At 37.9% G+C, this 14,504-nt stretch overlaps 1 protein-coding gene across 2 annotated transcripts in view; it reads right to left on the bottom strand.

Annotated features, from left to right (window-relative positions):
* Window positions 1–14,504, bottom strand: part of LOC129747718 (serine/threonine-protein kinase pakG) — a 287,373-nt gene that overhangs the window by 227,689 nt on the left and 45,180 nt on the right. The gene's annotated exons all lie outside the window — the stretch shown is intronic.

The following is a 14,504-nucleotide window of genomic DNA, read 5'->3' as shown; positions in this document are numbered from 1 at the left end:
TAATAACACTAGTTTACAGCATTTTTGAACTCAGTAAACTGAAGGTAATTTCTAATGTGAAATCGGGCGCTGAATCCGAAAATGAAATTCAAAAAAATCTCAGTAGAACCGTTTTTGAGTAATGCTCCAAATATGAAATTTCGGAAAAATTAAAAAAGTCCTTGTACTTAGATTGAAATATCTCGGACGGCACAACAGTAATTTGAAATCTTCCTTTTGCATATTGAAGGTGAATAAACTTTCTATCGATCATCTGAACACTGTTTTTGCGTTTGACCAACAGTATTGTTGATATTAGTGACTTTATTAGAAAAAAAAATTATAAAAAATACATTTTTTTCGAGAAAATTTTGTTTCAACGAAAGTTTTAGACTGGATGTTAGCATTTAAAAAATCTAATTTTCTTTTGCGCTTAAATGTCAATTTGAAACAAAGATTTAAAGTGGTAATTTATCAAAATCGGTTGAAAATTGAAGAAGTTATGGCTACTTTACCGTAATAGTATTTTTTGTAGTTTTTCATAATTTAACGAACCGCAGTACACTTATCATAGTATAGGAAGAATGAAACATGATAAATCTCACTCGCTCCAAGTCAAAATTGTTTATGAGCTTACCAAAAGGTCACATGCCAAGTTTCAGGAAGATCTGGCCATAGGGAGAGGTTGCTTGAGTCTCAAACGTGAATAAAATTTTAAGGTATTTTGCCCGGAAGGAGCGAAAAATACTGGTTTTTCATCAATAACTTCTTTCATCACTAGCTGATTGTTTTTTATGGTTAATTTTCTTAAAGCCTAATTTGAGACAAATATTTCACCCGAAGACTATAACTCGATTGGATTTGAAACAGAAAAGTTATTGCGATTCAAAGATTGTATTTTGGTCGAAAATTCTCGTATAAAACGCAAATGCGTAAAAAGTACTCATTGCGTGTTGGACAAAATTTGCGGCCTTTGAACTGCAATAGCTTTTTTACTTCAAGTCCAATCGTGTTGCAGTCTTCGGGTGAAATATTTGTCTCAACTTAGGCTTTAAGAAAATTAACCATAAAAAACAATCAGCTAGTGATGATAAAAGTTATTGATGAAAAACCAGTATTTTTTGTTCCTCCCTGGCAGAAAACATAAAAATTTTATTCACGTTTGAGACTCAAGCAACCCCTCCCTATGGTCAGATGCTCCTGAAACTTGGCATGTGACCTTCTGGTAAGCTCATAAACAATTTTGACTTGGAGCGAGTGAGATTTATCATGTTTCATTCTTCCTATACTATGATAAGTGTACTGCGGTTCGTTAAATTATGAAACACTACAAAAATACTATTATGGTAAAGTAGCCATAACTTCTTCAATTTTCAACCGATTTTGATAAATTACCACTTTAAATCTTTGTTTCAAATTGACATTTAAGCGCAAAAGAAAATCAGATTTTTTAAATGCTACCATCGAGTCTAAAACTTTCGTTGAAACAAAAATTTGTCGAAAAAAATGCGTTTTTTATAATTTTTTTTCTAATAAAGTCACTAATATCAACCATACTGTTGATCAAACGCAATAACAGTGTTCAGATGATCGATAGAAAGTTTATTCACCTTCAATATGCAAAAGGAAGATTTCAAATTATTGTTGTGCCGTCCGAGATATTTTAATCTAAGTACAAGAACTTTTTTAATTTTTCCGAAATTTCATATTTGGAGCATAACTCAAAAACGGTTCTACTGAGATTTTTTTGAATTTCATTTTCGGATTCAGCGCCCGATTTTACATTGAAAATGTTGGTCAGTTAATCAAGTTCACGATTTTTTTTAAATTTTGTAAACTAGTGTAATGATTGAAAAGCTATAATAATACCCGGTATTAACCAGGATACTGCCCTAGTAAAATACATAAATGTTCATTATAAAGTTTCTCTGTTCTCTCTTAGTACTGTTTTTTCGATTTTTTTTTTTCAAATTCGGTTTACATCATTTTTTCCAGATTTTGGGTTGAAAATTTTGGAATTCATTACCTAGATTTTCATTCGTCTCGCATTACTCGCCACAGGCGGACGTGTTTTAGTTTCCCGCTCGATAGCAAATCGCGAAAAAGTAGTGTGTGCGAAAGTGTTCCCTCTGAATCCGGTTGTGTACACCGTTAGGGTCGTGATTTCCCAATTAAAAAAGTGTTTTTTTTTCTAAAATTGTGTGCCCCGCTCATCATAGATGGTTCCTGAACAATAGCGTTGAGATTTTTTCAAGGCCGTCGGCGCCAGCTGATATCAGCACAATAGGCAGCCATAAGCAGAAGCACGTGTTCGACGTGGATTGAGCTGCTATAATTTCTTAGAGAAATTGCTAAGTATAATTCATTTATATAACCAATAATTGTTTTTTTTTTCTAATAATTTTGATCTTGTGCCCTCCCATAACTTGTTTCTTCTTTTCTATTCTTTTTTGTATCATATAAATAAGTATTTTTTATTTTATTGTTATCATTTTTCGGTTATTCATTTTTCCTTTCTTCATCTATCATTCCGCCCTTTTGTTTTGTTTCGCCCCCCACTGTGACCCATTATGTCGGAAACCAACCGACAAGTGGATGACGACGGCGAGGACGATAAGCATCCTCCATTTCGTGAAGAAATTCAATCCGGGGAGTTGAATTTTGGAAACAATTCCCCCAATACCGTCAACCCTCCTATGTACATATCGGATACGGAGGATTCCCCTACCCCCGTTTCTCAACCTACTACCCCCTCAACACCCTTCATTTTCGGCAAAGAAATTATTTCCCAAAAATCAGACCAAATAGATTCTCCCCCTGATAATGTGTCAAAGTTGACAAATGCTTCACCTCGCCGTCGGGTTTACCAATCTCAATCGAAAGGTCCCTGGGTGGTCTACATCCGGCCCAAACCGAATGGGAAACCACTTAACGTGATTTCAATCTCCCGAACCCTCGACCGATCATACCCTTCCATAATCAACTACCAGTCGATGAGTCGGAACAAGATGCGCGTTGTCGCTGGTAGTCTGAAGGAAGCAAACGCCATTGCTTGTGACGAGAGGTTTACGATCGAGTACCGCGTTTACGTTCCCGCTCGTGACGTGGAAATCGACGGAGTGGTAACCGAAGAGGGTTTGACCGTCGATGACCTAATGGAATCAGGGGTTGGCCGATTCAAGGATCCTGCTCTTCCAACGGTCAAGGTGTTGGACGCGAGTCAACTAATGTCAGCATCTGGCGAGGGGGAAAAACGGAAGTTTTCCCTGTCGAACTCTTTTCGGGTTACCTTTTCCGGCACTGCACTTCCTGATTACGTTGCGATCGGAAAGGTTCGTCTACCTGTGAGACTTTATGTGCCTTCGGTCATGTTCTGCCAGAAGTGCAAGCAGTTGGATCATACGGCCGCCTACTGCTGCAATCAGGCACGCTGCTCTAAGTGCGGGGAGAAGCATGAGGAAGCTTCGTGTACAATACAAGCAGCAAGCAGGTGTTTGTATTGCACTGGTGAAGCATCTCATGCTCTCTCGGCGTGTCCGAAGTACATATCGCGCCGGGAAAAAATCAAGACTTCTTTAAAAAATCGTGTAAAAATGTCCTATAGAGATATGGTTTTGAAGTCTTTGCCAATCGTCTCAGAGAACCAGTTTGACCTTCTAAGTGATTATGAGTCCGAAGGGGAGGACCCATGTGAAGGAACATCAACTGGGCCATTTTCAAAAAATAATGTTTCACAGGCTCCAAAAAGGAAACGCATTACTAAAACACAAACCAGATTAGCTGCCAGCAAAGTTAAAATTAACAGAAATCCTCAAAGTGGAAATAGTAATTCTGCCCCTTCTATTCAGAGTCCTCCGGGTTTTAATCCTTCCCCGAAGGACTTCCCTCCACTTTCTGGGAAGTCAAAACCCCAGGCTTTCCTTCAAACTTCAGGCCCATCAGTAGTTAACAAGAATGCAACAATTCCCAGAGAAACTGCATCTGATCCATCGTCGAATGGTTTTCCCAGCTTTTCGGCCGATGGTAAGATGAAATTCTCGGAAATCGTTGCATTCATCCTGGACTTCTTCAGCGTACCTGCAGGATGGAGGACTATGATCAATATTTTTGTACCCCTTTTGAGAGAAATTTTAAAAAAGAAAGCTCTTACCATGACCCTCATTTCAGAAACAATTTCTCTTGATGGCTAATTCATTCAATGAGGGAAGAGAAATTGTTTCTTTATTACAATGGAACTGCAGAAGTATTCTACCAAAATTAGACTCTTTTCAAGCTTTGGTACACAATTTGAATTGTGATGTATTCGCCTTATGCGAAACTTGGCTTTCTCCTAACGTAGATTTTAACTTCCACAGCCACAACATTATTCGCCTGGACCGTGATGGTCAAAGAGGGGGTGGTGTTCTTTTGGGGATCAAGAAATGCCACTCTTTCTATCGTATTCCCTTACAACCATCTCCAGGTATTGAAGTCGTCAGTTGCCAAGCTAGAATTAAAGGCCAAGACCTTTGCCTAGCCTCGGTATATATTCCGCCAAATTCAAGCGTGAGCGGGAACCAATTGGCGAATATTATTTCACTTCTTCCAGAACCCCGACTAGTTCTGGGAGACTTCAACTCCCATGGCGTGGGCTGGGGTAGCTCACGTGATGATGATCGTGCTAACATTATTTATGAGCTGTGCGACGACTTCAACATGACTGTCTTAAACAATGGGGAAGTGACTCGAATTAATGGATCCCAATCACAGCATAGTATTTTAGACCTTTCTTTAGCTTCTTCCTCTCTGAGTTTGGATTGTACGTGGAAGGTAATCCAAGACCCTCAGGGAAGCGATCATTTGCCTATCAATATTTCTATCATCAGTGGTCGTAGTCCACCCGAAGAAATCAATATTCCTTATGACCTCACAAGGAATATAGATTGGAAAAAGTATGCATCGGATATCATTGAAGCCATCGACTCAACAGACGAACTGCCTCCGGAGGCAGAGTACAGTTTTATTTCTGGAACAATTGTGGACTGTGCAATCGGAGCACAGGTCAGACGGAATGAAAGCTCGACGATACAGAAACGGCCTCCTACTCCGTGGTGGGATGGAGATTGCTCACGCGCGCGAGGTGAAAAGTGCAAGGCGTTTGTTGAGTTTCGCAGAACCGGATTGCCAGAGAAGTTTCAACGTTACTTAGCCTTGGAACGCAAGTTCAAGAACTTGATCAGGGGCAAGAAACGGGGGTACTGGCGGCGATTCGTGGATGGGTTATCTCGAGAAACGTCTTTGCACACGCTTTGGAGAACGGCACGAAACATGCGAAATCACACTCCTTCGAACGAAACTGAAGAAAGTTCAAGTCGATGGCTGATACAGTTCGCGAAAAAGGTCTGCCCGGATGCAGCACCACCTCAGAAACACTATCGGGATACAGAGAATAGTTCCGAAACGGAGGATCAATTCTCGATGGTCGAACTTTCACTTGCGCTCTGGTCTTGCAACAATTCAGCTCCCGGACTGGACAGAATCAAATTCAACTTGTTGAAGAATCTGCCAGATACCGCCAAGAAACGCTTGTTGAATTTATTCAATAAGTGTTTGGAGCTGAACATTGTTCCGCATGACTGGAGACAAGTGAAAGTCATCGCCATCCAGAAACCGGGAAAACCAGCTTCTGAATACAATTCGTATAGGCCGATTGCAATGCTCTCGTGTCTCCGGAAATTGCTTGAAAAAATGATTCTCTTTCGGCTGGATAAATGGGTTGAATCAAACAATCTGTTGTCAAGTACACAGTTTGGATTCCGTAGAGGCAAGGGTACGAACGACTGTCTAGCATTACTTTCATCAGACATTCAATTGGCGTTTGCCCAAAAAGAGCAGATGGGGGCAGTATTTCTGGACATCAAAGGGGCATTCGATTCGGTGTCCATAGAAGTGCTATCTAGTAATCTTAACTCTTGCGGACTTTCACCAATTTTGAACAATTTTCTATATAACCTGTTGTCTGAAAAAATCATGCATTTTAGCCATGGAGAAACCAAAGTTGAACGAATTAGTTACATGGGTCTACCCCAAGGCTCATGTTTAAGCCCCCTGCTATACAACTTTTATGTCCGAGAAATCGATAGTTGTATGGCACAAAATTGCACGCTACGACAGCTTGCGGATGACTGTGTTGTTCATATCACAGGTAAAACAGACACTCAAATAAAACCTCCTTTGCAAGAAACTCTAAATAACTTATCACACTGGGCCAGGAATCTAGGTATCGAGTTTTCGCCTAGTAAAACCGAGTTAGTAGTTTTTTCAAGGAAGCATTCCCCTCCTAAAATAGAGCTCCTTATGATGGGTAGAACTCTAACTCAATCTCTTAGTTTTAAATATTTGGGTGTCTGGTTCGACTCTAAATGCCTCTGGGGAAAACATATTAGGTACTTGACACAAAAATGCCAAAAGAGAATCAATTTTCTTCGAACGATTACTGGAACCTGGTGGGGTGCTCATCCACAGGACCTCATCAGGTTATACCAAACAACGATACTGTCGGTCATAGAATATGGAAGCTTTTGCTTTGGGTCAGCCGCGGATACCCACTTGATTAAACTAGAACGAATACAGTATCGTTGTTTGCGTATTGCCATGGGTTGTATGCAGTCGACACATACGATGTGTCTCGAAGTACTGGCGGGAATAATGCCGTTGAAAAATCGGTTCTTCGATTTATCGCTACGTTTCCTAATTCGAAGTGAAACTATGAATCCTTTGGTGATAGAAAATTTGGAAAGGCTTATGAATATTAATCCGCAAGTAAAATATGTAAATGATTATAAAACTTTTAGTCAATTAGAAATAAATCCTTCTTTATTAAATTCGGACACGAGTCACTTTTACCCGAGTAGCAGTTCCTTGATAAGATTCGATCTGTCCATGACCGCTGACATCCGTGGAATACCAGATCACGTCCGACCCAACATTATTCCTTCAATCTTTGCTTCAAAAGTACGTGAAATTGATCCTATAAAAATGTTCTTTACTGATGGTTCTAGAATCGACAACGCGACTGGCTTCGCAGTGTATAATGAGGGCTTTGAAGCTTCGTTCAAGCTTCGAGAGCCATGCTCCGTTTACACTGCTGAGCTAGCCGCTATTTACTGCACCTTGGAACACATTCGCACACTGCCCGTAGACCACTATTTCATCTATTCGGATAGTCTCAGCTCCGTTGAGGCGATTCGATCTATGAAACTGATGAAGCGCTCTTCCCATTTCTTGCTGGAAATTTCAGGGATATTGGGCGCTCTGATCGAAAATTCGTATAGGATTACCTTAGCTTGGATCCCGTCTCATTGTCTTATACAAGGCAATGAGAAGGCGGACTCATTGGCTAAGGTGGGTGCGTTACAAGGTGAAATCTTTGAGAGGATAATAACTTATAACGAATACTTTTCAATACCTCGCACTTTAGCGATTAACGCTTGGCAGTCTAGCTGGGATAATGGCACGAAGGGACGTTGGCTCCATACGATTATCCCTAAGGTTCCGACGAAGGCATGGTTTAAGCATTTCAACATGAGTCGCGATTTCATTCGCGTGATTTCTCGGCTCATGTCAAATCACTGCCGGCTTGACGCGCACTTGTTTCGTATTAATCTCGCTGCAACCAATGTTTGCGTTTGTGGGGATGGCTACCACGACATCGATCATGTTGTATGGACGTGTGAAAGGTATGGTCAAACGAGGGCTTGGCTACTGGATACCCTTAGGGCCCGAGGTAGATTACCTGGTGTTCCAATTCGAGACATTTTGGCAAACTTAGATTTTGGATATTTGTTCCCAATTTACAAATATCTCAAGCTGTCTGACTTGGTCGTTTAGTCCGCTTACCCACGTAAACTCTCCCCTTGTGTGTTCTTCATTTAATGTCTGTTTTGTTTATTTATTAGTACCACCTCTCATCCAACGGGTTCGACACATTCCTGAGGAAGGCTGGCCAGAAGATCGGAAACCGATACCGAACCGTAGCTACCGAAACCACAGCTACAGGAGGCCACCACTGGACCCTAATGGAAACTGATATTGGAGAATAACCCCAAAAACCCCTTCCTTTTCCCTTGTTTAAATTTTTTTTTTTTTTCTAACTGTTGAGTCGCCGCGACTATTACGGCCCCCTTTCCTACTAACCTAGTGAAACGAACACACTCGGCACATTAAAACTTTGTAAAAGTAAAAGGCCTTTAATAAACTAGTTTTAATAATAAAAAAAAAAAAAAACCTAGATTTTGATATGCTCAGTCCGCAAAATGCGGGAGAACTCCTTCACTGCTTACTCTAGGAGGGGCCCTTAACTTATGTAAGAGAAAAACTATTCTAGATTTTATTTCACGGGTCCCCTCTAGTTGCTATATTTCAAGTTTTCATCCTGATTTTCTAGTTTTGATTTCTTTTCATAAATTTGTAGAAATTGAAGTAGTATGATTGAAGAAAGGTCAAAAAATTTTTTTACCTCGGGGGGCCCCCCTGAGACGGGGGGCCCGGGGCAATTGCCCCTTTTGCCCCCCCCCCCCCCCCCCCCGTTAATCCGGCCTTGGGGACGAGCAATCAATAAAAGGTTTTAAATTTTGGATCAGGGGTCGGCCAAAAGAGTCTATTCTTTATTGGATTCCACATAGTTCCTGTTCACTGTTTTTGCGATATTGTCTTGATTGTGCATAGGATTGTAATGAAAATTGGCACATAGATTTTTTACAGTAAAGGTAATTGATTTCAGGTGTCAAGTTTTGGATCGTGGTCCAAAAATGGGGTTGCTCACTGTTTTCGCGATATTGTCGTAGTTATGCATCGGATTGCGATGAAAATCTGCACATGACGGTTATGAGCAATTGACTCCGGGTCACGGGTCGGCTAGATGGAGTCGTCTATATCAACTGTTCACTGTTTTAAAGCTGATGTAATTATACATATGATTTAAATAGAAAGCATCACACCAGAGAATTTTAAGGGACGTAAAAATGGTTTCAATTATCGAATTTCGGACCATGGGACGATAAAAGAGGTCGTCCACATTAAAAGTTCAGTGTTTTGTGCAATAACTGTGTGGGAGGCACTCAATTGATACTTGGTATCCAATTTAAGTGTTAAGGTCAAGCAGAGGAGTCGTGCATATAAACAAACAGTACATGTTTCTGTCATAATGTCGTGATTTTGCAACCGATCAAGAAGAAAACACTCTCACACAAATTGCATTAAAAGCCGATCAACCTCTAAATTTGAATTTCAAGTTAAGGGCAACAAAAAGTGGCGACTTTAAACACTATTGGATGTTTTACCCAATACTGTCGAAAAAAATTAACTCATCGAAAGCGAAACGAAGTTCGTACCAAGCTGTGTATATAGGAGGTGTTACAGTATATGAAATTTCCGAATCAGCCATTTTGGTCGTTTTGGTCTTGCAACTGTGGAAATCATGGAATTTGTTCACCAACAAACACTATAAAAGCTTAAATGATCTTATGTTTGAGTGCCCCGCTCACTCCTCGCCTCCTTACTGTGAAAGTCGGAGAACTTCGTGTTTCAAAAAACCTTGGTTCGTACGGGATCAGCTAGTCTAACATAAAATTGCTATGTTAACTCGTTAATTAATGAAAAATTGAAAAATGTTCAGCACCATAACTTTTTAATGTCAATCTAATTTGATTTAATTTTATTGGTGTTGTAATTTTGAGTTGGTTTTAGACACAATGAAATATTCAGAATGTGAGAAATTTGAAGCTATCTGTTAAAAAATTTTAATACAGGGAACTATTTACTGAGTTATAAGAATTTTTCAAGTTCTTACGGAGCAAAAAAATAATTTCAAGTCAAATTTGAAAATGATTAAATATTTCCAGAGAAATTGTGATTATGGCACAATTTTATTAATAGTGGGTTTTTTTTATTCTGAGTTTGCTTCTGATTCCATCCGAATAAAAAAACAACTTTCGATTTTCGAGTCATTCCATACGTAGGTGTGCGTGAGAACAAGCGCAATGTTTACATGCAGCTGTCATTTTGTTTTCCCTTCTGGATTTTCTCCACTCGGTTCTTTACACCCGGATTGCCCTTTATCGTGTCCAATTTTGCTTCACTGAGAATTTCAAAATCGCATTTTTTTCGTTCATTTTTTCGACTGATTTGCTTTCAGCCACAAACAGCTGTTCGTTGTTTGGCAGTATCTATTGGTGAACTTCTTCCAACACTGACTTTATTCTCAGGGCGACTCCTTCCGTTTTTAGTGCGCAACTAGTTTGCCACTAGAGCAATGAATGAGCACGATGGCAGCAGTTAGTGCGCAACTAGGTTACAACTGGTTTGCCACTGGGTGAAAAAAACACGCTAGAAGTTTCAGTGCCAAAATATGTTGAAAACATACGTTTTGCCAGGTTTTTTAACGCACGTGAGCAATTTCAATGCAAATATACTTAAAGTTGCCAGATTGCCCGGTTTTATCCGGGTGTGTCAGGATATTAAATACAACATTTGAAAAAAAGTCCTGCCTGGACCGGTTGCCCGGATTTCATTGAAAAAAGCCTGGATTTTGCCAGGATTTATTCGCTATATTTGCCAAATAAAAAACAAAAAAAAAATTGTGTTGTATTTCTTTTTTCAATTAATGCGTTTAAAACGAAATTTTTGAGCAAGCTTTATAAAAATAATCATAAAAAGATTTTTGGAAGTCTTAAATTCCATTTAAAATGTTCTTATGAGTTTTGAGGGAAAAAAAACTGTTATCAAGTTTTTTTTTTTAATTTTTGTTGAGTAATTTTTGGGTTTTTATCAAATTTGCCTGGATTTAGCCCGGATTTTTAGTCGACAATTTTTAAATCAAATGCTCGAGTTTGACCAGGTTTCTGATAAATTAACCCAAATTTGTCCGGCCCGGCTTCGTGCTGAAAAAAACTTTGGCAACCTGTATAGGTAAGGTATAAATATAAAAAAAATCATAAAAAATATTCGTACTCATAAATTATCATATTTATCACTTGCTTGTAAGAAGCTAGCTTTAAAATACAATTTTGTTTGCGATCTTTCAGTAGAACGATGAAACTTGTTTCCTGGGAACTCTTCAGTCACACCTCGTAAGTTTAATAATCTTTACATAATTCAGATGAATGTGTTCCAAATGTAGCGTCAACATAAAACTGGATTGCTCGAGACGAATAACCGTAAGTTATTCTTATGCTCAAGCGTGTGAATAAAGTAGTGGAATCATTGAATCCTAAACATTCATATTGAATTTTTATTTGAAGTTAAAATTTAATATTTAGTGTTGCTTTAAAATTGTCACTTTCCTAGAGCTTTTTAAATTAAATTTTTACTCTGTTGTGGTATAAGCCTACTTGGTTGAATGATTCGATTGCTTTGATTCAGTTAAATTTTTACTTAAATACAAGCAATTTTTGGATTTCCATTTTCGAGAATATTCATCAGCAAAGTACCCCCCCCTCTCTCTACCTCCTCTCCATGGAAAAGCGTGGACATTTCCAAAATCCCCCTTTTCCTTAGTTGTCCACGTGGTATGTGAACAACAGTTTTTCTCTAAATAAAAAATAATTGAGTACAAAATTGCTCAACTAAAAAAATGAAGGGAAATTCTGCAATGATTACTCTAGGCCTCCCTTGAACTAATATCAGGGTGAAACTATACGAGACATTATTTCACGAGGGTCCTCTTAACGTTTAAATTACAATTTTTTAGTTTCAATTTTCTTTCCTTGATTTGTAGAACCTAAAGAAGTATGAGTACCTTCCTTTATGGTAAAAAAGGACAATTAGCCGGTTAGGGTCATATACAGGGTGCTCAATAAGTTCGGATACACTTTTTAATCAAATGGTGTGGTAAAGACGTAGCATATATGTACATCTAACTTTTTGTTAGAGTAATTTTGTGCTATCATCAGACAAACTATTCCTGGTGCCAAAGAATTAATTTTCATTTAGTGTTCGTTTTTTATCAGCCTTTTCACACCAAAAGTACTGGTACAGACGAAAAATTGAACAATTTGTTACCTAATATGTCTCCATTGGTCCAACTCTAATAACACTAGTTTACAGCATTTTTTAACTCAGTAAACTGAAGGTCATTTCCAATGTGAAATCGGGCGCTGAATCCGAAAATGAAATTCAAAAAAATCTCAGTAGAACCGTTTTTGAGTTATGCTCCAAATATGAAATTTCAGAAAAATTAAAAAAGTTATTGTACTTAGATTAAAATATCTCGGACGGCATAACAGTAATTTGAAATCTCTCTTTTGCCTATTGAAGTTGAATGAATTTTCTATCGGTCATCTGAACATTTCTGTTTCAAATCCAATCTAGTTACAGTCTTCGGGTGAAATATTTGTCTCAACTTAGTCTTTGAGAAAATCAACCATAAAAAGCAATCAGCTAGTGATGAAAAAAGTTATTGATGAAAAACCAGTATTTTTCGTTCCTTCCGGGAAAAATACCTCAAACTTCCTGTGATGCCGTCCGAGATATTTTAATCTAAGTACAAGAACTTTTTTAGTTTTTCCGAAATTTCATATTTGGAGCATAACTCAAAAACGGTTCTACTGAGATTTTTTTGAATTTCATTTCGGGTTCAGCGCCCGATTTTACATTAAAAATGTTGGTCAGTTAATCATGTTCACGCTTTTTTTTTAAATTTTGTAATCTAGTGTAATCATTGATGTTGTCAGAATAAACAAGTACAGAATTCCTAAACTTGTCTCATATAAAATCTATTTTTTATGTGTGAAATGTCGAAAAAGTTGCTCCGTGCTAGCGGATTTTCATGAAAAGCCTATCAACGTGATGGAGGATAGAACTATTCCACATCATAAATAGACAAAAACCATTAAATATGTGCTTGTGTAACTTTGAATGAAGTTTACATTGGTAATCAATGGATTTTTTCAATAAAATCAAAAAATAAAAAATGGATCAATGGATTTTTTTTGCTAATTTTGCATGAAGTGTTTATTTTTATACGCCACTTTACACAGAATAATACAGGTTATTGGAAATTTTGGGTCAAAACGAAAAGTGCCTTGCCCTTCAATTATAACTCTTTTGGATTGATTAGTTATATCATGTTGTCGAGATTAAATTTCGATAAAAAGTTCCAATATCGGGAAGATTACAAAAACAAATTTAAGAAGATATGGATTTATAGGTTTCGTGCAACGATATAGTATGCAATTTTGTGCAATTTGTTCCGGCCTAATTGGTTTAAGGTATTTTTTTCCAAAACAAAAGGAGTTATTGGCCATTAGTAAATAATCTTTCCATTTGAGTAAAAAAAAATTATTCTGTTCAGTTGATTTTAAATTATCGATATTTAAATTTGTATTCGAACTTATTGAACACCCTGTAAATAGACCCGGATTACTATTTTGGCTGTATCTGCAAAATAATCAATTTTCATAATTTATACAGTTTTGGAATCGTCTACATGTTGACTATATATTTATGAAGAAAAAAAAATTATTAGAATTTTGTTGGTTTCTGAAAATGAAGCCGAAAGACAAAATGGTCAAAAAAGATGGCGTTTTTGAACAAAGATCGTGACCATCCCGGTTCAAATAATGAAATTACACTATGTCAGCTTAATTTTGGCTGGTATGATATGAGTTATGTTCGTTGCAAAATACCAATTTTGTAGGGACTTTTTTACTTTTAGGTTTTGAAGGCCAACAAAAAATCACAATTTTAAAATGGTATAGTTTATGAAAATCGATCCAATTATTTTGGTTTCATATCCAAAACAATAATCCGGGTCTATATGACCCTAACCTAACCGTCAAAAACCTAAACCTTCTTGCGAGGAACGATGGTATTGATTTTTAAGGTACCGACCACGGCATCAGTGCCGTGTTTCGCGAAGCAAGTGGCGATTATGGCGATAAAGTGGCTTATTGTTTTTTTTTTTTCGTTTTGATTTGTCAATAAAAGCCGGTTCCATGAATGGGGATCCATTCAAAAGGCGAACCCAATTGACTTTGAGATTTGTGTAAACACTTGGTGCTTGAGATCGCAAGTATTTGGCGGGTTGGATAGAAAAACACTCCAACATCAAGGAAAGGAATTTGTTGTCAGTGAAAAAAAGCTTGACGCTTATAAGTCCCCCAACAACAATGAATTACACAACATTTACCGACATCAATACCAAAGGCGAGCGTTGATAAGAAAACATCCGAAAACAACCACGACACCGCAGACCACCTTGGTTATCTCAGGTATTTCATTTCAGGACAGTCCAATCAAATCCAATCGGAAAGTAGGCAATAACTATAAACTGCCTTCGCGTGGTTTGTGTATCTACGATAAACGAACGATATTGATACTTGATAGTTCTCCATCAACAATTAATTACATGAACCCACCGACTGGGACATGAGTGAGTAATATTTTAATTATCTCGTGTGTGTCCGTACACGTACTCCAATCTTTAAACGACTTGAGACACCGGTGATTTGAGTTAATATATAAAAGGGTCGATTAAAAACTAATTA

The sequence above is a fragment of the Uranotaenia lowii genome, chromosome 2, assembly GCF_029784155.1.
Source record: "Uranotaenia lowii strain MFRU-FL chromosome 2, ASM2978415v1, whole genome shotgun sequence".
Taxonomy (NCBI): domain Eukaryota; kingdom Metazoa; phylum Arthropoda; class Insecta; order Diptera; family Culicidae; genus Uranotaenia; species Uranotaenia lowii.
The sequence above is the reverse complement of the archived record's forward strand: the minus strand, read 5'-3'. Positions and strand labels throughout refer to the sequence as shown.